This window comes from Nyctereutes procyonoides, unplaced genomic scaffold, assembly GCF_905146905.1.
Source record: "Nyctereutes procyonoides isolate TBG_1078 unplaced genomic scaffold, NYPRO_anot_genome, whole genome shotgun sequence".
In the NCBI taxonomy this organism is placed as follows: domain Eukaryota; kingdom Metazoa; phylum Chordata; class Mammalia; order Carnivora; family Canidae; genus Nyctereutes; species Nyctereutes procyonoides.
This window is the reverse complement of record NW_026575126.1, coordinates 15,634,738-15,647,584: the sequence shown is the minus strand read 5'-3', so window position 1 is coordinate 15,647,584 and position 12,847 is coordinate 15,634,738. Positions and strand designations below refer to the sequence as shown.

Below are 12,847 nucleotides of genomic sequence, written 5' to 3'. Positions count from 1 at the left end.
ATAGTTAGAATGTTTGTTGATTCAGCTGTTAGACTGGACTACTGAGATTGCCAAATCGTTGAATTTTGGATGATGTACTTGGTAAGTGGGGCCAAGTGTTGACTACAAAAATGAGCTGAGACCACCAGTCACAGAGATACCAGAAATGGCCAAGCAGTGGGTCCTTTTTTTTCTATCAAGGTGGTCTTCACTAGAGACAAATAGCAAAGTTCATTTGGAGAGTCTGCTCACATCAAGCAAAGGCATGCCTCTAAATGTCCATTTTAACACCATAGTGAACTTAACCTGAATAAGCCAGCCTACATAAGATCTACATAGATCTTAGTCCAGTTGGGTTCCCTTTACTTAAACCAGTTACTTCTTCATTATCTTTCATCACTTGGATTTGGTTGGGTAATTTGATGTTTTTAGTTGTTACTCAAAACCTGGTGCTGAAAGAAAATATGATTAAATCAGTCAATAAATCATTTCTTTAGTTCCTACTGTGTACAAAGCTATGCCTAGTAAACACTATAGGATATCCACAAAACTAACATATTGTCCATAATTTAAGGCAATTTATAGCAAATTAGGAAAAATCAAGATATATACATATACTGTTAAATAATCTTAAAGTCATCATGTAAGAAATAAGTAGTTACTATAGTTCATTATTAGTAGAGAAAGATTACCATGAGATGGAGGAATTAGGGAAGGATTTAAGGAAAAGATGGATCTTGAATTACATTGTTGATGAATAAATGGCAGGGCATTCCAGGTGGGGTAAATCATATGCACAGAGCCTAGACATCTAGCTGATATGCATAATGGGTTTATAAAACAGTAAATAAAATGGACTAGCTGACAGATTCCTGGTATAGAGTGATAGATAAGGTTGTAAAACTAGGTTGGTGTCAAATTGCATAAGGTCTTTGATTCGAAGTGATATCAAGACAGAGGCTTCAGGAGCTAGGTAGTCAAGCCTAATATTCCAATTGTTGCATTGTGAAAAAATATGGAACCTGCCCCCGATCTCCCAAATGAACAAGCTGAATTTTTATTGACTTGCCTGGTTTCTGCCCATAGTGCTCACAAATTTCTGTCCTTTCATACTCACTGTAGGTGGGAGTCTCCATAACAGTTGAATGTAAGGGGGCAGACTCTTCTACCTATCCAGAATGAATCTTTGTACTATTTGTTGCTATTACTAATAGTACTTAGTACCATTGTTCTATTGAGGTAGACTTGAGTTTGCTCACTAGATTGATGAAGAAATCTTCCCACCCAGAAGAGAGTTAGCAACAATGAAGACAACTGTCTTTGAAGATATTTCCTGCTCCTAGTACTTGGCCTATAGCCATCTCCTCTAATTCCTCCTTTTAGCAGGCAGCAAAGTAGAGGATCATTTATTGCCTGGTTGACCATGCAATTTGGTTAACATGTTCATTGCCTATTCCCATGGACTTTCCTCAAATCTCAATCATCTGATAAGGCCCTCATACTTCCTCTTTAAAGGAAGGCTGTGTCTCCATCAGTATCCCATTCTTATCACCAGAATTGTCAGAGACTGTAAAGGATCTGAAATTTTATCCTATTTCCAAGCCAGCAAGTTAGCCTGATAGTTTCACAGATTTTGTTAGAAGATGCAAGACTTCTGGGACAGAGACGAAAGACTGTTTATTATTCTTAATAGTCATTTCCAGAGTAAAAGCATTTTTGCCATGATTCACGGAGCCTTACTTTTCATGGGATGATGTGAAGAGGGCTAGATGACATTTGCATATTGCAATGGTTGTGTTACATAAGAGTAACTTTGAACTTAGAGAAACAATCTTTTATAATGGTTAGTGACAAAAAAAATAATAATGTATTCCAGAAAGAGATTATTGTATGGACAGTAATCATTCCTGCCTTTTGCTACAGAGGGAGACACTATGGCCATCTTTTCTATATAGAAATCTCTGAAAAGACAGGCTGGAATGATGTATAGTCGATATCTCATTTGTATAATGTACTGAAATGCAAGAGACTATGGAGAATTGTATGCCAGCAGCATGTTAAGTTAAATATTAGAGGTATAAAGATAAGATATATTCATTTTCCTCTATGAGCTCACATTTTATTGGAAAAAAGGAAACAAACTCTTAATTACAATATAGAGTCATTGGTACTGTATGGCTATATTAGAGTTCTGTATGAATATAAAGGAACAAGCTACTGATTCTGTCTAAGGGGAACCATGAAAAGCTTCACAGATTATATTTGAGTTGGCAACAAATTATATGATGAGAGAACCTGGAGCAGGAAGTGAAAGAAGACTTCCAAGAAGTATGGTTGCTTGAGCAAAGACTTAAAGAAATAGCATTTTTCAAATGGAAACAGAGGGCAAGCGTTATTCCAGCACAGATATATGAGGAAGCTAGGTATATTTAAAAAACTGCAAATAATTCAGTGTTTTAGTCAAGCCTGTTTCCATTAAAAATGACAAAACCTACCTCAAATAGTTTTAAGCCAAACTCAGGATTGGCTGATGTAATCAGGAAGTCCAGCAATGCATGTGCCTAGAGATTTGGCTGGATACAAGAGATTGATTAATATAATCAAGACACTCACCATCTCTTAGCCTTACTTTTGGCTTGAGTCACAGAACACTGTGGAAAAGGTGGCCATTAGCAATTCTAGGCAGTCTTAGCAAAAAGAAAGCATTCTTTTTTCTTTATAGCTCTAGCAAAAATTCTAAGGTGGATTCCAGCCAATCTGGCTTGGATTACATGATCATCTTTAAATCAGTTACAGTCGTCATGGGATTGGAGTACTGTAATTGGCAAGATTTAGATCATTTACTCACCCCTGGAAATTGGGATTGGGACCAGAACTGTATGGACTACAAATTGGGGAAGAGTAATTTTTCAAAGAGCTGGTGAGCAGATAAAAAAGAAGATGCCTTCTACATCTTTGATGCCCAGTATCTACATATACCATTCTTCCCACTTATACATTTTTTTTTCATATTAAAGGGCAGAGGGGAGAGGGAAAGCAGAGGGAGAGAGAATGCCAAGCAGGCTCCACACCCAGCATGGAGCTCAATGCAGGGCTCAATCTCACCACCCTGAGATCAAAACCAAGAGTTGGATGCCTAACCAACTGAGCTACCCAGGTCCCCCAGTTTTTAAAATGCTTCTGGTAACAGAGTACAGTCACCCACACAGCTGAAAATATACTCTCCCTTCTCCAAAAGAAGATAACCCAGTGTATTGATCAGTTATTGCTTGTAGCTCCAAGGCCAGGTTCTTGGAATAAAGTGCATTCTTTTAGTGAGGCTAAATATAAGTCTGAATCTCAGATAATCAGTATGGTTTTAGAAACGAGAATATTTGGAGAAACGAGAATAGGATTTCCCAGAGCTGTAGCTGTGCACTTAAAACAAAAGTAGGCAATGGATATATGCCAGTTCCTCATAACAATATAAATCAACTTTTTAAATCATCTAACATTCCCACTCCTTGCCACAAACCTACACACACTGAAAAAGGGAGAATCTGAGATAGAGTCTCCACAATACACATTGTATGGTACCAGGGAATATTTTGTTCTCTAGTGTATGTTGAATGTCAAGAGCATATAAGAATTCTAAATGAGTCAAATATATATACATGGAGTACCTAAAATGATACCCAAAGGTGAGTATCAAATCATAGTCCTGTTATTACCTCCAAAATAATTTGAAATCTGAACTTCCCGGTTTTTATGTAGGGACAAGTTTTCTAAGGGTCTTCAAATGGTTGCAAACTATTGTCTAGAGCAGTGGTTATCTAAAACATATAATAAACTATATATATTTAAATTGTATAATTTGATAATTTTTGACGTATGTATAACTTATTAAACCATCACTAAAATCAAGATAGTTAACACATCTATCAAATCCCAAAATTTCTGGGTGCCTGGATGACTCAGTTGGTTAAATGTCCGACTCTTGATTTGATCCCAGGTTCATGAGATTGAACTTTGTGTGGTCTCCACGCTCAGCACAGAATCTGCTTGAGATTCTTTCTCTTCCTCTCCTCCCTTCCGCCCCTCCCTCTGCTCATGGGCTCTCTCTCTCTCTCAAGTAAATAAATAAAATCTTTTTAAAAATTCAAATTTTCTTTGTTCACTTTTGTAGTTCCTCCTTTCTGTCTCTCATGTTTCTCCCTTCCCCAGTCTAACACTGCTTTTTGTCACTAGGAGTTATCCAAATCTAAGGATTACATAATGGTCTAAATAGTTTACCTTAAAATTAAAAATTTAGTATAGCTTTGTGTGGATTTCAGTAAAATAAAAATGGACTTTGCAAATGATTTTGTAGGTTCTTTTAAGAGTGACTTCAAATATACTGTTAATATTATTTAAACAGTCTCTTAAGAGTGACTTCAAGCATACTGATAATGTTATTTAAATAAAGTCTTATTAAACAAGTCATTCAGAGAGTGTATGTTGTGTCAAGGAATTTTCACTGTTTTTATTGTTTCTAGATTTTCTTTGCTAGATTTTTAGGATGCTACATATTAATAGAATTCAGCTGTTCTATATTTACTACCAAAGAATATAGAATTGCAAAAGGGAAAATATATGAATAGCAATAATCATTTGCAAATATTCTCAATGATATCGTAATGAAAAAAAAATCACTTTTTATGGCTTTTTAGTTCCAAAACAGCACAAAAAAGTGAAAGAAAGCCAGATACCTAGATGAATTCCTTATTTTGCCTTTATTTTTCCAGAGGCTCATATTTTGTTTGTGGTTTTCCCAGAAGACAGAACAGTTCCTTAATTTGCAGTTGCATGCTGCCCTGCGCTAAAGTTTCATTTCTATAGTTTCCTGGGAAAGTGAATTTATTACTCCTGCCCTGTCAAATATTTTATTTTTGGCGTTAAATTTTACATGGATTATTCTCACTCAGAAAAGGTCATTTTAGTTCTTTTTTTTATTATTACTACTTTCTAACTTGAACTCCCCATATTACTGAAGTGGCATGTACTTCCACAAATGCTAAAGAACAAAATCTTATGTTTTTTTGGACCCACATCTCAAACGCAATTCTCCCTTTATAGTACCTCTCTCCCTCTGACTGCATTCTTTCTCACTTGCATATGTTGCTATTCTATCTATAGAAGCTATGCTAGTTAAGTTTTATGGAGCAGTTTTTTTTTTTTGACAAAGAATAACTTTGAAACTGCAGAATTGGAAATAATTATTCAAACAATTCATTTTTTTATTTTTTTATTTTTTTATGATAGAGAGAGAGGGGGGGAGTGGCAGAGACATAGGCAGAGGGAGAAGCAGGGCCCATGCACTGGGAGCCTGACGTGGGATTCGATCCCAGGTCTCCAGGATCGCACCCTGGGCCAAAGGCAGGCGCCAAACTGCTGCGCCACCCAGGGATCCCCAAACAATTCATTTTTAATTTGGTCATCAATTGAAGCTGTCAGATCTTTATTGAATGTGCTGTATACAAGCATCAGACTAGATTTTGAAAAACTTTGCCCAAAAAGCATCAGACTAGATTTTGAATAACTTTGCCCATTAGGAGTCCATAACTTATATGTTGCCCTATCTTGAATGATTTATTAATTTTATCTTGTTTTAATATGACTTTCTAAAATAAGAAATACATTCATTTCTACTTTGTTAAGACTTATAAACTACTTAAGAAGATAAGTTTAAGCCCTGTATTGTGTTCTTGCATATTTAAAGCATGATTGATATAAAAAATCAATGACAATTTACGTAAGTTAAATGGCCTAAATGATGCTACTGTCTATAACAACAGAGTATTTTATTTTTTATTCCTAGATAGTTTATTTTTTTAATTATTATTTTTAAAAATTTAAGTTCTATATAGAGTATCATGTTATCAACAACAGAGTATTTTAAAGCTACTTTATAAAATATCAGGAAAGTTTGAATTTCCCAAAACATGTACTTTAATTTCAGCCTGTTATTATAATTGAATATGTTACTACTTCCAGAACAATCTAAAATCTGAACTTCACTATTTTTTCTGGGGACATGTTCAATGAATAAATTCTATTTTCTCTCTAAAGGTCTTCAAATCATTGCAAACTGTGTCCTGCCCCATAGCAATGATTTTCTAAAACACCCAACACCAATTACCTTTTTTGTTGTTGCTACAACCTTATTCAGGTGTATTTGGCATAAATAAGTTATGTATATTTCAACTATGTGATTTCATATATTTTCATGTGTGTATAACCTATGAAAGCATTACCAAGATCAAGATAGCAAACATATCTGTCAAAATCAATAATTTTCTGGTTTACCTTTGGTAATCCCTCCCTCTTACCTTCCTGCCCCCAATTTTTCCTGGGCTACCAGTGACCTACTTTTTGTAACTAAAGATTAATTTGCATTTGTCTAAAGTTTTTGTATAAATGAACTCATATAGTGTATACTTTTTTTTTTCATCTGGGGTCTCTTAGCATAATGTCTTCAAGATTCACCCAGGTTGTTTAATTTTTTGATATATGATAATTGGTTTATTCATTGGATTTATTTATTTGTGGATTGTTTATCCATTTACTATTTTTAACCATTTTTTTTAAACTGGAAAGACTATTTTTTAATAGAAAACGGAGACTTTGTAACATTTATCAAAGAAATACTGAAGTGCTCTATATATGCCATGGAGCATCGTGTATTTACTCTAGGATATTCTAGCTTTCAAACTTCTAACTACTGCCAAAATAAGAATGACCATATTGCACTCTTATGATTTCCCAGGAAACTATTGGAATCTCTAGTACTTTGGTTCCCAGGTTTTGCTTGAAAAAAATGCATGTGAATTTGTTTCCAACCTTTAGTGATTAGAGAATAATAAAACAATGGTTTTACTTGAGGGAGTGCTGAGTCACTCTTCTCAGTGCTGTAAACAGATGTGAGGAGTCTAAAAACAGATGACAAATTTTCACTTACTATTTTTAAAGCCACTTCAGTTTTCTGCTTCTTGATAGAAATTAGTGATTAGTCTATTTCTATTAAAAAGGTATATAAAATCAGCATTCAAAATTTACCCGTGTTTCTTTACACTAATGAACTATCAGAAAGAGAAAATTAAGAAAACAATTTTATTTGCAATTGCATCAAAAAGAATAAAATCTCTAGGAGTAAATTTAATCAAGGAGGTGAAAAACATGTACACTGAAAACTGTAAGACATTGATGAAAGAAATTGAAGAAGACACACATAAAATAGATATGTCATGCTCATGGATTGGAAGAATTAATATTGTTAAAATGTCCATACTACCCAAACCTATCTACAGATTCAGTGCAAACTCTAATTCTAATAGTGTTTTTCACAGAAAAAAGAACAATAGTCCTAAAACGTGTATAACCACAAGTGACCTTGAAATGTCAAAGCAATCTGAAGAAAGAAGAACAAAGTTGGAGGCAGGCATCACACTTCTAGATTTCAAACTATATTACAAAGCTATAATAATCAAAACAGTATGATATTAGCGTTAAAACCAAAGACATAGACCAGTGGAACAGAAGTCCCAGAAATAAACCCACCTATGTGTAGTCAATCTATGACAAAGGAGACAAGAATATACAACACATTCAATATTCATCCAAGTTGCCACATCCAGGTTGTTTCATTTTCCAATATGCCAAAATTAGTTTATCCATTGGGTTTATTTGTAAATTGTTTATCCATTTACCATTTTTTAACGGGAGGACTAAAAATTCGGTAGAAAAGAGAGACTTTCTAACTCTTATCAAAGAAATATGAAAGTGTTCAATGTATGTCATAGAATATCACATACTTAGTCTATTAGACACTCTAGTTTCCAAACTTCTAACTCTTGCCAAAAGTTATTAAGGGAGTGGATCTTAAAAGTTCTCATCATAAGATTAAAAAAAAATTGTAACCATTTGTAGTGATAGATTTAACTAGACATTGTGGTAAGCATTTCACAATATATATGCATGTAAATGAATGTGTTTTACAGCTGATATTAATATAATGTTGTATGTCAGTTATATCTCAGTCTAAAATAAAGGCACCAGAAAGGAGGCTACTCTTTCTTCTCCTCACTAAGATGTATTTTTAATTGTGATGTGATGACTTAACTGAGATAATGAAATAATGAAACATACTGTGGAGAAACCATACTGACTTTTCAAAGGTTTCCAAATTATTTCAAACTAAAACAAATAATTAAAGCATCTTTATCAGATTTTTTTTTAAATTTTTTCCTGTATAGTTTCATGCCAACATAATTTTTTAATGGAAATTATACTCTGAGTGATGTACTTTTTATCTTTCAATCAACAAGAAATGTTGTTTCTTGGTAAGGACAACCATGTCTTGTCATTTGATTTACATTTTGAATGGTAAATCTGAGAGGTTAAAAAAATTCTTTTATATACATATGTTATCATTAAAGTTCAGTTGAGCCAGTTAATTCTAATTTTTGTATTTTAAAATCTGTTGTTTAAAAGGTAAGACCTTTACTTGGTAGTAACCCAGATAGGAACTTTTAACATAATAAAAATGTTCTGTGGTTAAGTTTCTAAAGTGTCCTATTTGAGAAGAAAATATATTTTTTCTCCTTTTAATAGCTGTACTGATGTGTTTCTGAGCTTTCAAATAAAGTTTTAATTTTAAAAATTCAGCTGATATGACTATAAGATCAGATTATCAATATCTTTTTTAAAAAGTTTTTATTTAAAAAAAGTTTTTATTTAAGTTTCAGTTAACATAATAGTATAATACTAGTTCCAGGTGTACAGTATAGTCAGTCATTTATCACTTCCATACATCACCCAGTGCTCATCACAGCAAGTGCACTTCTTAATCCCCATCACTTATTTTCCTCTCCCGTCTCCCCTAGATTACCTCTCCCCTAGATTAGCCATCACTGTGATCTCTATAGTTAAGAGTCTATTTCTTGGTTTGCCCCTTCTCTCTTTTATTTTCCCTTTGCTTGTTTGTTTCTTAGATTCACATATTAGCAAAATCATATGGTATTTGTCTTTCTCTGACTGACCTATTTTGCTTAGCATAATACTCTCTAGCTACATCTATGTCATTGCAGATTTCAAAATTTCATTTTTTTTGTATGGCTGAGTAATATTCCATTGTGTGTATATGTGTGCGGGTGTACCTCACTTCTTTTCCTTTCATTAGTAGATGGACTTTTGGGCTATTTCCACATTTGGTTATTGTAGATAATGCCACTGTAAACATTGGGATGCTTTGGATGCGTTGGGATGTATCCCTTTGAATTAGTATTTTTGTATTCTTCGGGTAAATACCTAGAAGTATGATTGCTGGATCATAGGGTAGTTCTATTTTTAATTTTTTGTGGAACCTCCATACTGTTTTACAAAGCTTTTTGCCAGTTTGCATTTCCATCAACAATGCAAGAAGGTTCCTTTTTCTCCGCATTATTACCAACCCCTGTTGTTTCATGTGTTGTTGATTTTAGCCATTCTGATAGGTGAGTGCTTTTCCACTATGATCAGGAACAAGTCAAGATGTCAACTCTCACCACTTTTATTTGGTTTGGTACTGGAAGTCCTAGCCACAGCAACCAGATGACAAAAAGAAATAAAAGACTTCTGAATTATTGACATCTTGTTGTCTCTAATTCCCCTAGTCTTTGGCACTTTATGTCTTTTTAATATTGCTTTACTATTATTTTAATGTCTAAGAAGGAACAGATATTCATGCATATACTTAATATTTCATTTTACCCAGAAGTCACATCAATAAACTTTTTCTTACTGTCTTATTGAAAAATAAAACACAGATGCAGAACTATATAAAACAAATGTGTATCACAAACAGTTGTAAGACAGACACTATTTTAACTGCTACACAGGTCAGGATAGAACTGCCAGTTATCCCCAGAAGCTTTTTTGAATCACAACCCAACCACAAACCTTTCTCTCTCCCAAAACTTGGCAGTGCTTTTTTCTTTTATGGTTTGTCATTCACGTGTGCATCTTTTAAAACTGTGATGTAAGCTTATTTTATTAATATAAGACTCATTCAGTCTACAAGCTTTCTTTCCATTCCCTTTTCCCCCTTTATAATTTAGCTGTTAAAGATCCCCCATCGTGTGACCTGGATAGTCACTTACAGAGGCCTGGCCACATTCATTTTTTGTTTGTTTGTTTTTGGTGAGACTATAGGCGATACTGTGTTCTTTCATCAGAAAGCACATGATGTCCAGTTATCTCTCTCTTTTTTTTTATGGTGTTAGTAACAGCTGATTACTCATCTGCCCAGATGTATTAGATTTAGGGGATTGCAAAATGGAGATATGTTTGCTGTATCATTCCTTTTTTATTTGTTAGCTGAATACATCTCCTCAACTACTATTTGGTTAGTAGTGGCACAGTATATATGGGAAAAGTAGAATAAATGCCTGATTCTTCACCTTTCTAAACCAGTTTTCAAAATAAGGAGTTAACTTCCTTTCATCCTCTATAAATGGGCAGTTCTTTAATTGTTGTATCATTACCAACTTATGAATTTAAACATATTTGATATGTTTCAATCCATTGTGATTCTTGTTCTTACTGAAGTTCATATTATCCCATATCTACCCAACGTTATCTTCTTCAATCCCCCGTCAGTTTTTTTAATATAACCTTAGATTTGACACTTTTTATAGTCTTTTTGCTTTCTAGAATGACAGGGTGTTTCAGGCTCTTCTGCAGGATGGACAGGAACTTAGAATTTATCCATGGGGATGCTCTGAACCAGTGGTTGTAAACCAGTACCCAGGGGCCAAAAGTAGCTACCAGACATGTTTTTTTTTTTCCCAAAAGAAACAAGTCAGTCATTCAACAATGACAGCAAAAACAAAACAAATCTTTTAGCACTTACTATGTGCCAAATGTTATACTAGTTGTCCAAAATATTATAGTTCATAAGACATAAAGTGCCTTCAAGAAGCTTACAATATGTTGAAGAAAATAATATAGCACTACATTGAGTGACCTTGTAGGACTCTAGGATGGTGTGAGATTTCTTAGAAGAGACCTAAGTAATGGTTTGGGGATCAAAAAAAGATTTGGAAGCAAAATATTATTCAATTTTTTTTGGTTTTTTTTTTTCTCTATGTTCATTTGTTTTGTTTCTTAAATTCCACATATAAGTGAAATCATAGGATAATTGTCTCTCTGGCCAACATTTTCCTTAGCATAATATTCTGTAGCTGCGACCATGTCATTGCAAATGCAAGATTTCATTTCTTTTATGGCTGAGCACTATTCCATGCCACATCTTAATCCATTCATCAGTTGATGAATATTTGGGCTTCTTCCATAATTTGACTATAGAGAACAAACTGATGGTTACTGGAGGGGAGGTTGGCAGGGGGGATGGATTAAACAGGTGGTGAGTATTAAGGAGGACACTTGGGATAAGCACTGGGTCTTGAATGTAAGTGATGAATCATTGAATTCTACACCTAAAATTAGTATTGCACTGTATGTTAACTAGCTGAAATTTAAATAAAAACTTGGGAAAAATGTTACTCAATTTTATAACATAAGTCTTCCAGGTAAAGAAGGATGAGGGAAAATTACTTAGACAGAGAAAGCATAAGTGAACCTGATTTCCTTTAACTAGAAAAGCAATGAACAAGTCTGTATTAAACATATTCTATTCCCAACCTTAAATCTGGTCCGGTGACCAGTTTTTCTATTATCACTGAATTTTCTCTTGCCACAGAGGTCCCTAAGTAATATTTTTCTCCATAGAATACACATTTTTAAAAAGATTTTATTTATTTATTCATGAGATACACACACACACACACACACACACACACACACAGAGATATAGGCAGAGAGAGAAGCAGGTTCCCTTCAGGGACGTCCTGAGCCGAAGACAGACGCTTAAGTGCTGAGTCACCCAGGCACCCCTAGACTACACATTTTAAATCAGAATCAAGGCATTTCTGTCCTGATCTTGAATGGATGAGTTAGTATTACTCTCTTTTGATTTGTTTATCTTCCCAGGGTGAGTATTCTAAAATCAACCTTGCGACTCGAGGTTACTTGTGGACATTTTTATTACCATCATGTTTACTTCCTCACTGAACTAGTTTTTCTAGCTCAAATTCATATTTACTTGCAACTTTTACTTTTTAAAATGCTGATTCTTGGGGCTCCTGGGTGGCTCATTCTGTTAAGCATCTGACTGACTCAGGTCATGATCTCAGGGTCCTGGGATTGAGCCCCACGTTGGGCTCCATGCTCAGCAGGGAGTTTGCTTCTCCCTTTGCCTTTCCCCCTGCTCATTCTTTCTCTCTCAAATATATCAAATAAAATCTTTTAAAAAAATGATGCTGATACTTATACTTGCCTTGCCTTCTCTTCCTTTGCCCAAATCAGCAGGAAGTATTGAAACAGCTTTATCTATGACAAAATCAATAGAGGTAAAACTACACTTACTAGCTTATTCTCATTCCTGAAACTGATCATGATGAATCACATTCTAATTCATTATTTTAGCAAGAACATTGATTGATCTAACCATTGTAGAGCAACATTCTAGGCTTTTCCCCAGCACAGTTTTATTTAACACTACAGCTCCTTTCTATTTCTTGAGTCAACTATTTTAGACTGTTAAAATATAGTTTCCAAAAACTAAAAAATTGTGATTCTCAGGCAAATATAAAGTAAACGTGGGTGGAAAATTTTTTTGAACTCATTAATGATGAAACCAATAAGATGCTAAGATGAATTTGAGAGAATTTGAGGAACCAGGTATTTATTAACGATTAAATATGGGAATGTTAGATTAAGATAATTCAGTTAGATACAAAACTGATTAATATCC

General features: G+C 34.2%; 1 protein-coding gene across 1 annotated transcript in view; it reads left to right on the top strand.

Annotated features, from left to right (window-relative positions):
- COL24A1 (collagen type XXIV alpha 1 chain) overlaps positions 1-12,847 on the top strand; it is a 384,669-nt gene that overhangs the window by 121,800 nt on the left and 250,022 nt on the right. The gene's annotated exons all lie outside the window — the stretch shown is intronic.